The sequence below is a fragment of the Cornus florida genome, unplaced genomic scaffold, assembly GCF_030987335.1.
Source record: "Cornus florida cultivar Cherokee Brave unplaced genomic scaffold, ASM3098733v1 CherokeeBrave_3.0.0_Hap2_Chr07, whole genome shotgun sequence".
In the NCBI taxonomy this organism is placed as follows: domain Eukaryota; kingdom Viridiplantae; phylum Streptophyta; class Magnoliopsida; order Cornales; family Cornaceae; genus Cornus; species Cornus florida.
In genome coordinates, this window is record NW_026775577.1 from 6,965,541 (window position 1) to 6,977,719 (window position 12,179).

Below are 12,179 nucleotides of genomic sequence, written 5' to 3' on the forward strand. Positions count from 1 at the left end.
ACCCTAGGATTTAGAGATCCCCCAAATGGTGGTCAAATGAAGATTGGCTTCGATCAACTTGTAGATCTTGTCGTGGGCTTCAATTTGCCGCAAACGGCACTTAAAAACACTAAGTATTGAAGGAGAGATCTAGATTCAAAGATTGGAGCAAAAGAAAAAGAAAAAAGAAAAATAATAGAGTGAGAGAGAAGAACTAGCGGGTGATAAGAGAGAATGGGTCCCACTTAATTTTCTTTTATTTTCTCTTTTTTCTTTGTTTTTAATTTCCACCACACATATACCTATATATACACATTAAATCATAACCATATGTAATACATTAAATAAAATAAACATGATGCAAATGGACCCCACTAAAATTCCCGTGTGTAATAATTTCGGTAGCGGATCCCACACGGGACCGTCGGGCCCGAAAAACAAAAATAAAAAAAAAATGCCAAAATGGTTACCCTTGCATTTCAAAGAATCTTGGACTCAATGAAATGCTTCAAATAACTTTCGGACACAACTGGCACACTCCGCAGTGTCCGGTACGCAAAACGGTAAAAGACGAAAATGCCCTTGCAACTACAAAAATTTTGGAAAAATGGAAAATGATGAAAAATGAAAATATTACAATCTACCCTCTTTAAAAAGATTTCGTCCTCGAAATCTACTCTCCTTATGAAGAAGGCCCACAGCCACACTTCTTTCCGAGAACATTTCACAAAACCCCAAAACCATGAACTCACCAGCATTATTACCTTTGACACCGGACGTCACTAGGCAATCACGCACCACTGCCACTAAAACCTAATACGGGTACTCATCTCTCACCTCATCATAACATAAGACCAACTAGGCTCTACACCTGACTCAAAAGGAAAACGGTTACAAGACCCCAGAGCGTAACAACATCCAACCTCCACTCATCCTTCGAAGGACACACTAAACCCCAAACAGGGAATCCCGTCCATCTCTCAATCAATCACAACTCTAATCTACACGTCCCTGACGGACCAAACACTTACTATCTAGTACGTAACTACACCACCACATAACCGTACCAACGATTACTAATTACACTATACGACAATCATTACACTTAACAACTTCATAATGATTAAACAATGAGTCCCCCAATAACCGTATAAATATTAGTCACCAAATCAATAAGCGTACTATCCTGTACCCAAGACACAATTCCTCAAAATAAGATCTTTAATAATCAAACGGATCGGGCACTGGGTCCCATTCAACACACCTCGTCACCCGAGACAACTTCCTGAATCCACACCACCACACTAACACACACCCAATACCATACTCTCACTATTCGTGACAACTCAAAACAATCATTGACCTTTGACCCAACATCGTGCTAAAGAGGGATTGATTCAGGAGAAATGGTAGGCCAGGCCATTCTCATCCTCGATCCGGTCTCAACACAGACATCGTTCTTGTTTTCAGGTCCACACCTCAAATACAATCTTACACAGTCCACAAAACAACAATGAGATCTACTCACTATCCATCCATCATTATACGTAACCTCAACAACTAAGCAATCACATACCAGCTCTAAGAATCTCAATCATGCCTTAATCACATAATCATAACAAGTTAAAAGCAACACGATACTAAACATCACAACCATCAACCCGTACAAAAGATCTCTAATTTCCTCATAACACCCACACCAGATAATCGACTTCACAACATCATTCGATTCAATTCTTACCTCTTCAGAACACACAATACACCCGTCTCATGCCTGAAACCTCAAAACAAAAGTCAATCACTCCTATTATTCCTCAATGAAATCACACATTCTTTCTCTTTAGCTGGTTAGCACTCAAACAATACCAACACGTGTCCTCAAGGCACTGCTCAATTCAGACATCAATAAAAGCATCCGGATACACAACTTACATCACATCTCCTAGTCATCCTTAAACTACCGTTCACAATACATTTCCTAGCCATCACCGATAGTATCATACACCCGAAACAAAATCCCTATTTAGTAACCCGTGCCTCTTATTTCACCAGTCAAAACCATTCTTAGAACAAGCACTACAAAACTTAAAACTCCACCTCCCTCTGTGGGAGTGAGTCGACCTATACAACCAAACCTTACCGGTGAACTCTAATAATATAACAAACCACACACAGGTCCGTCCACCCACGGACGCGCACAACTCCTAAATGGAGAACAAGACTCATGACAAACGACGTCCTTGCCAGGACTAGAACAACGGAAAGGGTAATAAACCCCACCCTCACAAGAGTCCGACGACTCACACCTAAATGCATCCAACAACCTATCACACGCTACTCATCGTTCGTCCAACCATGGACACCGAATCTCTCCTGAGATGAATTGAACTCCTTATACATAAGGAGAAGAACCAACTTGGAAACATATACGAGACCACGAACACCAATCTAAGCGACCTCGCCACTAACCGACCGTCCTACACAATCAATACAAAAACCTCGCACACACTTCTTTGCAACACTATGCTAACCGAAACCAATCAGATAAAAGTACCAACACCCTCAACGTACTAACACTAGGAACCATCAGTGCATGTTGGATATCACGTCCTATCCTGCCTAATAATCTCCCAATGAGAAACTTTATGAAATACAACGACACATGATCACTTGTTCTACCTCTACCCTTTAAAGGCGACACTGCCTTGATCACCGTGCACACAAGACCTGTGACCTCAATCACCATGACCCACTGACTTGCAAAAAGAAAAGGGTGCCTATCGGGCAACATCGTCCTTATTGACTCTAATGACTACACCGCCCACAATCGCTTCAACTGGCACGCCATCTATCACTTACTTGATAACACACAACAAACAACTCGTTATTTCTAAACCGCATTTGGATCATACCTTAAACCATTATGCTCATCAACACTAAGCATCATATTACAACACCATAACACCTTTATTGCCACTCATTCCAACCCCAGTTCTATCCTATCATCCTACCGGATCGTCAAACCACTATTAAAGGATTTTTCCTCGAATATCCTTAAGATAATATCATCGTAACAAAAGAACAAGCATTGCTGTCGATATTCCCCATAATGATCACTGCATATTACTAGAAAAGAACCTCAATACGACAATACCATGCCGATAAATTCTCAAACAAAAATGAGCATAAAGCCCAGAATGCTCAACATTCAACTGTCACCTCAATATCATTAATGATGCCATCAATCATTAACGCTTAACCGACAACTTAATCCACTCATTCTAAGCCGATCTACGTGCTAAAATGAGAAAACTTCATACTCCAGGTTCAACGTCACTACATCCTTTCTTCACTGTTCCTTAGAACACTATTGGCCCCGACAAAAAAAAAAAAAAAAAAAATCAAATGGCCTACCAACTAAGTCTACAAGATCAACCTCGTTCCACTCATTCTTATCATCAGTCTACCTTTTCGGATCCTCAAACAACAAGCACTATCTCCTGATACGTTAGACACAATTGAATTACAACCCGAATCCACAGCTTCCAAATTCTAAAACATAATTCATTTGATAACACCATACTCACCAGCTATCACTTTATCTATAAATAACCAAGCACTCCAATGACCCATACTACCTGCCTTATAGTGCAACCCTGCCCTTCACAGCTAAAACTGACCACTACACCTCACCTCGAGACCTTCTAGATAGGCGTGCCAACCCAAAACCCCGTTCATCAACTGAGCCATGCAACCGACTCACCGAAAGTCGATTACCCGCAACACGCTCCCGTAACAATCCTAAATGAAAATCACTTCTCGACAAACCAACCTCTAGAACAAACTCCTACAAAACCATGAAATGATCTACATCCTGCAACTGATCATAAATCACCATAGACCTGCAGAGTTTAACAAGTCCCCACGATAGTCAGAACCAACACGCTTCCTTAGACCATACCAAAAGATACACATCTACAACTCCTAGGCTACATTCGTGACTTAAACAATCTCTGTCACATATACCACGACTGGTTCGATAAGAACCTCCGTACTAAACCGTGACCCAAGTCACTAACACCAACCTCCTATGGTATTTAAGGGTGATTAGAAATTTTGGAACTAGAGAATAAATCTAAGGGAAGGGCCCCTGTATTTTCTCCGAAATAAGAGGAACACTGTGCTGTTGTCACATCTGATTCCAATTAAGCTTATGCATCAAATACTCCTTCATCGAAACAACTTTATCCCATGTTTGCTTGAGACATCTGTGACACCCTTTGCATTTAAAGCCACGGGTGATCAAGTCCGAGCACAGATCCGAGGGATACAAAACAATTAATATGTAAATAAGCACATAATACAAAAATAAAATAAGAATAAAATAATAAGCTGAAAAGAATTCTAATTATAAAATCCTCAAAGGTTACTATTGTTAAAATCCAATAATCCAAAATAACTCTATTGATTTAACAACTCAGGAATCCATCAAGTGGACCCCTAATAAAATCCCTAAACTGGAAAGGAAAAAACTGTAATAAAAATTCAACGCTAAATATAGAAAGCAGTGTTATGTAGTCGGAGGAGTGAGTCACTTTATTTGCTCTGCACGACCAAGCTCTAACCCTGAAACTGATGAACACCTGAAAATACACACTATAGGACAATCCATACAGAAACCCGATACGCAGATACATCCTACATAGCTCAACAATAACTAGAATAGTCCATATACATATATAAATATACACTATAGGATGCTCACTAGCCCAATAGATATGTCTCAGCCTCAGTAGAGATACCATGCAAATCGTACATAGCGTGGTCATGTGTACCTAAACCTACCAGGGAACAACACCTATGTCAAGTTATCCATCCTAGGTGATATACGCACTCTAACCATGGTCTTGAGACTCAAGCTAATACCATGGCACCATAATATAAATATATAAAGTCCATATACTCCTAATACAAAATATCATCCATCTGGTATAGTGGCCTGATATATGTATAACAAACCAAAGTAGGTCATTCAATTATTTTATTGACATGACACAAATATGAGTAGGACTTAACCTATATGATTAATCCATACCTCAATCCAGATTAGGTAGGACTTAGTATTTGAACTGATCCATCCCTAGTATGCCACCGTCCCATATCGGTGCATACAATCATCCAATTAACATAATTGATAAAACAACATTAGGTATTCATCAACCATTCTCCAAAATATGCATCAATATAAATTAATACATATACAACGATATTAGGCATTCATTATAAAACCTAAAAATCATATTCCAACTATTTAAATTGCTAAAATAAATCAAAGCATTTAAATCCTCCAAATCGTCCATAAATTGATACAGTTAAAAACAAGTTAAATACTAATTTATTCCAAACCAAGCATAGTTAATTGCAAGTAATTCACTATACTTATAACTCTGTTTAAATATGATTAAACAGTATAAAATTATATATATTAGAAGCTCCAAGTTCCAACAAGTAATTTAATTAACCAAACAATGTGCAACCTACAGGTTTTTCCTTAAATTCATCTTGCCCTATTCTTTTGTCCAATTATGAATTAATGTTTCCCCATAATTTTACAGGTCTATGGCAATCATATACATCATTTAAAAGCAGTTTAAACGAAGTAAAAATACCCTGTACAGTCCAAACGCAGCCTAAAAACAGTTTAATACGCAATTCTGGGCGAGAGCAGGCTCTCATAAATTGAGAGCCTGCTCTATTAACTTGGGAGCCAGCTCTGTGGAGCTAGGAGGCGGCTCCACACTCCTTGGAGCCGGCTCCATCAATAAGGGAGCTGGCTCCCTCCTTTTGGTACCCTACTCTCTCATTCCCTGAAGCCGTTTCTCGGTTCTGCTTCGTCTTCCTCGCCTCCGGCGATTCCCAGGGCCTCTGTAATATTTTAAACACTTGTTCTAATGTTCATTCAGTGTCCCAAATTATTTTAAAGACATCGACATGCATCAACGATCTCAATTAAACAAGGCTTAAAAACATATATAGTAGGATACAATTAAAAGCTTTAAGAATTTTCAAATCAGTTTAATTCAACGAAGCTAATTACAGTTTAAACATACATCACAGATATGTTTTAGCATTAATTAAACCCCTGGAGTCTACGTAGGCATGCACAGAACACAGGTTTAAGGGAAGGAGTTAGAATAGAGACTTGCTTCTGATTTCAGTTTAGAAATCTTAAACCGTCTTCTCTAGCAACTCCGGCGACCTTAACTGCTTTTATTGACCTCTGTTGCTTCTAGTTCAACCCACGAGCATACACCAATTTCTCCTCCATGGTGTAGCCCTTGACCCTAACCAAACCCTAACTTTTCTCTCTCCGCTCTCTCTCAAAGCTCCCTGTTATTGCTCTCTGCCTCTCCGTATACGTGAATAGGGTTAACAAACCCTTGGTAGACGTATAAAGGTATATATATAGGCTTATACAAATACCAATCCTAATTCTAATTATATTGAGAAAAGGGAAAAAAAACCCTAACCTAATTACATAACCAAGTCGGCTACATCCGTGAAGAAAATAAAACCCTAAAACTATTAAAACATTTAATTCATTAATCCACATAAGCATATAATTAAGTCAATTAAAGAAAAAACAAAAATACAATTAAATAAGCAATTAAATAAAATAATTCATTTAAATAACATAATTCACAATTAATTCAAATAAACAAGCAAATAAATAATTAAATTTAAATAAACAAACAAATAAATAATTAAAAATGCAATTAAATAATTAATTAAAATACCAAGACTATCCTTTTAAAATTAGGGGTATTACATTCTTCCCCCCTAACAAAAGGAATTTCGTCCTCGGAATTCGCTATTACCTTCATCCAATATTTCAAGAAACTGCGAACGAATGGCATCCTCTCATTCCTAAGTAGACTCAGCCTTATTGTGATGACTCCACTGAACACGCACCAAAGGGATAACCTTATTACGAAGGATTTGATCCCGACAGTCGACAATACGACACGGTGGCTCCAAATATGTTGCATCCGGCTGCAACTCAATCTCTCCAACATCGATATGCTGATACCGATCTTCATCTCGCAGAAATTTCCGCAACATGGGACATGGAACACATTGTGCACCCGATCTAAATTATCTGGAAGTGCCAACCGATAAGCTACAACGCCAACTTAATCCGTAATCATGAATGGACCGACAAACCGCGGTGACAACTTCCCTTTCTTCCCAAAGCGCATTACTCCTTTCATAGGAGATACCTTGAGTAAAACTTGATCCCCAATCTGAAACTCCAATGCAGGAGTACAACGATCTGTGTAACTCTTCTGCTGACTCTGGGCAGTGTGCGTGCGATCCCTAATAAGAGCAATCTTCTCAGAGGTATCCTTAATGAACTCAGGACCCAAAAATCTACTCTTGTCAACCTCTATCCAACAAACAGGCGATCGACACGGTCGGCCGTACAATGCCTCAAATGGTGCCATACCAATAGTCTTCTAAAAACTATTACTAAATGCAAACTTCACAAGTGGCAAATAATTCTCCCAGTGGCCCTTGAAATCAAGAACACACGAACGAAACATATCCTCCATATCTGATTAACCCTCTCAGTCTGTCCATCAGTCTAAGAATGATAAACAGTGCTAAGATATAACTCTGTACCCAAAGCCTGCTGAAAACTTTTCCAATATCCTGACACAAAGCTTGAATCCCTGTCCGATATAATAGACAATGGAATGCCATGCAGCTTCACAATCTCTGAAATGTAAAGTCTCGCTAACTGCTCTAAAGTGAAGTCAGTGCGAATATGCAAGAAATGAGCTGATTTAGTCAATCTATCAACGATAACCCAAATGGAATTGTGATCTTTAATTCCTCCACAAAATCCAAAGAAATGCTCTCCCATTTCCACTCTAGTATAGGTAGTGGTTGTAGAACTCCTGGCGGCCGCTGATGATCAATCTTGACCATCTGATAAGTACTACACTGAGAGACAAAAATAACAATGTCTTTTTTCATACCTGCCCACCAAAACTACCCCTTCATATCCTAATACATCTTGTCTCCTCTTAGATGAATAGAAAACTCAGAGTGGTGAGTCTCAGTCATCACATCCTTCCTCAAATCATCAGTAGAAGGTACCACTAACTGTCCCTTGTACCTCAAACTTCCATCAGTCCCAACTTAGTAAAATAGGACCTCCCTAGAAGTTATTTCTGCAATTTTGTTAATGCACTGTTGATTTGTAAGTTGTGCCTTCAAAACTTCATGAATAATCGAAGGTGTAACTACCATGCAAGCCATAAAAACATCCGACAACTTAGCCACCGTCTTCAAAGTATTCCACTCGGTAGTGAATAGAGCAGAAAGACTAGCAGCGGGTTGGCGATTGAGTGCATCTGCCACCACATTCGCTTTCCCGGGATGGTACTGTATAGAGAAATGATAGTCTTTCACAAACTCTAACCATCGGCGCTATCTCATATTCAGCTCCCGCTGAGTAAACAAATACTGTAGACTCTTGTGATCACTAAATAATTTGAAGGATTCTCCCAACAGATAATGCCTTTAAATGCGTAAGGCAAAGACCATAGCTGCCAACTCCAAATTATGTGTTGGATAATTAAGCTCGTGAGGCTTAAGCTTTCGAGATCCATATGAAACTGGTCATTCCTCCTGCATCAAAACACATCCAAGACCTTGCAAAGAAATATCTATGCAGACAAGATACTCTATCCTGCTCTGTGGAGTAGACAAAACAGGTGCAGAAGTCAACTTACGTTTTAGCTCATCAAAAGCTTTCTGACAGTGTTCATCCCACACAAACCGTACACCCTTTTTAGTTAGGTAGGTGAGTGGTCCCGCTATCTTTGAAAACCCCTAGATGAACCTACGATAATATCCTGTCAATCCGAGGAAACTCCGAATCTCAGTAGGTGAAATAGGCTATCCCCATTCTACCACTGCTGACACTTTTGCCGGATCCACCACTATTCCCCTTTCTAACACCACGTGACCTAGAAACTTCACTTCCCGCTGCCAAAATTCACACTTCTCGAACTTGGCATATAACTGGTGCTCACGATGCGTCTGCAAGACTATGCGAAGATATCTAGCATGATCGTACTCTGACTTTGAATAAATCAAAATATCATCTATAAAGATAATCACAAATTGATCTAAATAAGCCCTGAAAACTCTGTTCATTAAGTCCATGAAAACCGTAGGTGCGTTAGTCAGTCCGAAAGGCATGACATGAAACTCATAAGAACCATATCTAGTGAGAAATGTTGTCCTCGAAACATCCTTTTTCCGAACCCGAAGTTGAGGATATCCAGAACGCAAATCAATCTTAGAGAAGTATGTAGCTCCCATCAATTGATCAAAAAGATCATCAATCCTGGGCAAAGGGTACTTGTTACGAATAGTAACCTTGTTCAACTTCTTATAATCTATACACAGGCAAAACGAACCATCCTTTTTCTTCACAAACAGAAGTGGTGCTCTCTAGGGTGAAGTACTCCTATGAATAAAACCCTGGCTAAGTAATTGCTGAATCTGATCCCTCAGCTCTCGCATCTCCACTAGTGCCATCATGTATGGTGCCCTAACAATAGGCGTACTGCCTAGAGCTAAGTCAATCATAAAGTCTATCTCGCGACTAGGTGGCAACCTTGGAATCTCTTGAAAAACATTCAAAAAGTCCTGTACAATTGGTATGTTATCCAATGCTACAGAAATCTCCTTCTCCGTTTCCTCCTCCATATGGAACAAAGAAGTGCTAGTGACCCCGTTAGAACGTGGCATAGCACCGACGTACACATCCTGACTAGGTATGGTGAACACAATAGACCTATCACAATAATTAACTTGGGCATGGTAGTGTGATAACCAATCAATCCCAAGTATCACATCATAAATGTGCATGTTCAGGACCAATAGATTGGTTAGAAATCTGAGTATACCAATATCTAGTGTCTTAGGCCCATCATTCTCATGAAAAATGGCAGTATCACCTAAAGGTGTAGATATACCCTGAGGTCTATCGCATAATTATGTCACCACTAAACTATATCCCAAATGTTCAGAATACTCCGTAGAGCAAAACACGTAAGGTAAACAAAATACTCCGAAATCTACTCACTTTTAGATTATCGCTCTATCCTGGGAATTCTTCCTTCGAAATCAGACTTACCATATTGATTTACACAAGTTCGTTTATAAACTTCTTGGTAATCATCCCATCTTAACACAACGTTCATATAAGCAAATATTTGTTTAGCCTGTCAAAAACCAATCACTCCACTGTGGTAATCCTTTATTATCGCAACATACACATTCCAATACAATTTAATAAAACCATATGTGTAATCATCACTAAAATGTTCTCATAAAACACAAGAGAAAAACCAAAACCACTAGTTCACTTTATTAAGAACTTCTTTAAACCAAAATCTGTCCAAAAGAAAATCGTAAAATATTCTTTAATATAGTACTAGTATACGTGATTAAATCCGTACTACACTACCTCCACTACTACTAGTAATAAAAATTACTCTTAAAAGAGCATTCATCCTTGAACTCCGATACCCTCCAGCTTGGACGCTTCGGTATCTCCTCCATCCGGATCTTCTTCCGGGTCTTCCTCTCCACTTGGCTCAGCTTCGAGCACCACCGAAGTTGTGTTAGGTCCATAGTATGGTGGCCAATCTCGCACACCAGAAACCTTCCTTGACTTGTACTCCGAAACAACACCTATGGGAACTAATTCCTTGGTCTCCAATTTGGCCTTTTTGGTCGGCCGTCGCAAGGGAATCATCGGAGTAACTTTTTTTTTTCCTTGGGTCCTTCTTTGCTTTTATCGCGGACTACATCCTTTTTCTAGTGCCAAACATTCTAAAATTACAGAATAAGATTGACATCAGTATATTCTAACCGAACCGTAAAGGAATGCAACGAATCCTAAACTTAAGCTTTAATCAAGAGAAAACGTTACGCGGAAGTCTTATACAATAGAATCCTAGAGACACTGAACCTGGAGTACTCTGATACCAACTGTGATACCCCTCCCATCTAGAGCCACGGGTGATCAAATCCAAGCACAGATCCGAGGGATACCAAACAATTAATATGTAAATAAGCACATAATACAAAAATGAAATAATAATAAAATAATAAGTTAAAAAAAATTCTAATTATAAAATCCTCAAAGGTTACTATTGTTAAAATCCAATAATCCAAAATAACTCCATTGATTTAACAACTCGGGAATCTATCAAGTGGACCCCTAATAAAATCCCCAAACTAGAAAGGAAAAAACTGTAATAAAAATCCAATACTAAATATAGAAAGCATCCTACGTAGTCGGAGGAGTGAATCACTGTATCTGCTCTGCGCGATCAAGCTCTAACCCTGGAACTGACGAACACCTAAAAAATAAGAGAGTGGGTCAGGCCCACATGCAAGTCCTATCCTACTACGATCCATACAGAAACCCGATACGCAGATACATCCTAGATAGCTCAACAATAACTAGAATAGTTCATAAATGTATAAATACACACTAAAGGACACTCATTAGCCCAATAGGTCTGTTTCAGCCTGAGTAGAGATACCATGCAAATCGCACATAGCGTGGTCATGTGCACCTAGACCTACCAGGGAACAACACCTATGTCCAGTTATCCATCCTAGTGGCCTGATATATGTATAACAATCCATCCAGAAACCAAAGTAGGTCATTCAATTATTTTATTGACATGACACAAATATGAGTAGGACTTAACCTTTATGGTTAATCCATACCTCAATCCAGATTAGGTAGGACTTAATATTTGAACTAATCCATCCCTGATATGCCACCGTCCCATATCGGTGCATACAATCCTCCAATTAGCATAATTGATAAAACAACACTAGGTATTCATTAACCATTCTTCAAAATATGCATAAATATAAATTAATACATATACAACGATATTAGGCATTCATTATAAAACCTAAAAATCATGTTCCAACTATTTAAATTGCTAAAATAAATCAAAGCATTTAAATCCTCCAAATTGTCCATAAATTGATATAGTTAAAAGCAAGTTAAATGCCAATTTATTCCAAACCAAGCATAGTTAATTGCAAATAATTCACTATACTTATAACTCTGTTTAAATATGATTAAACAG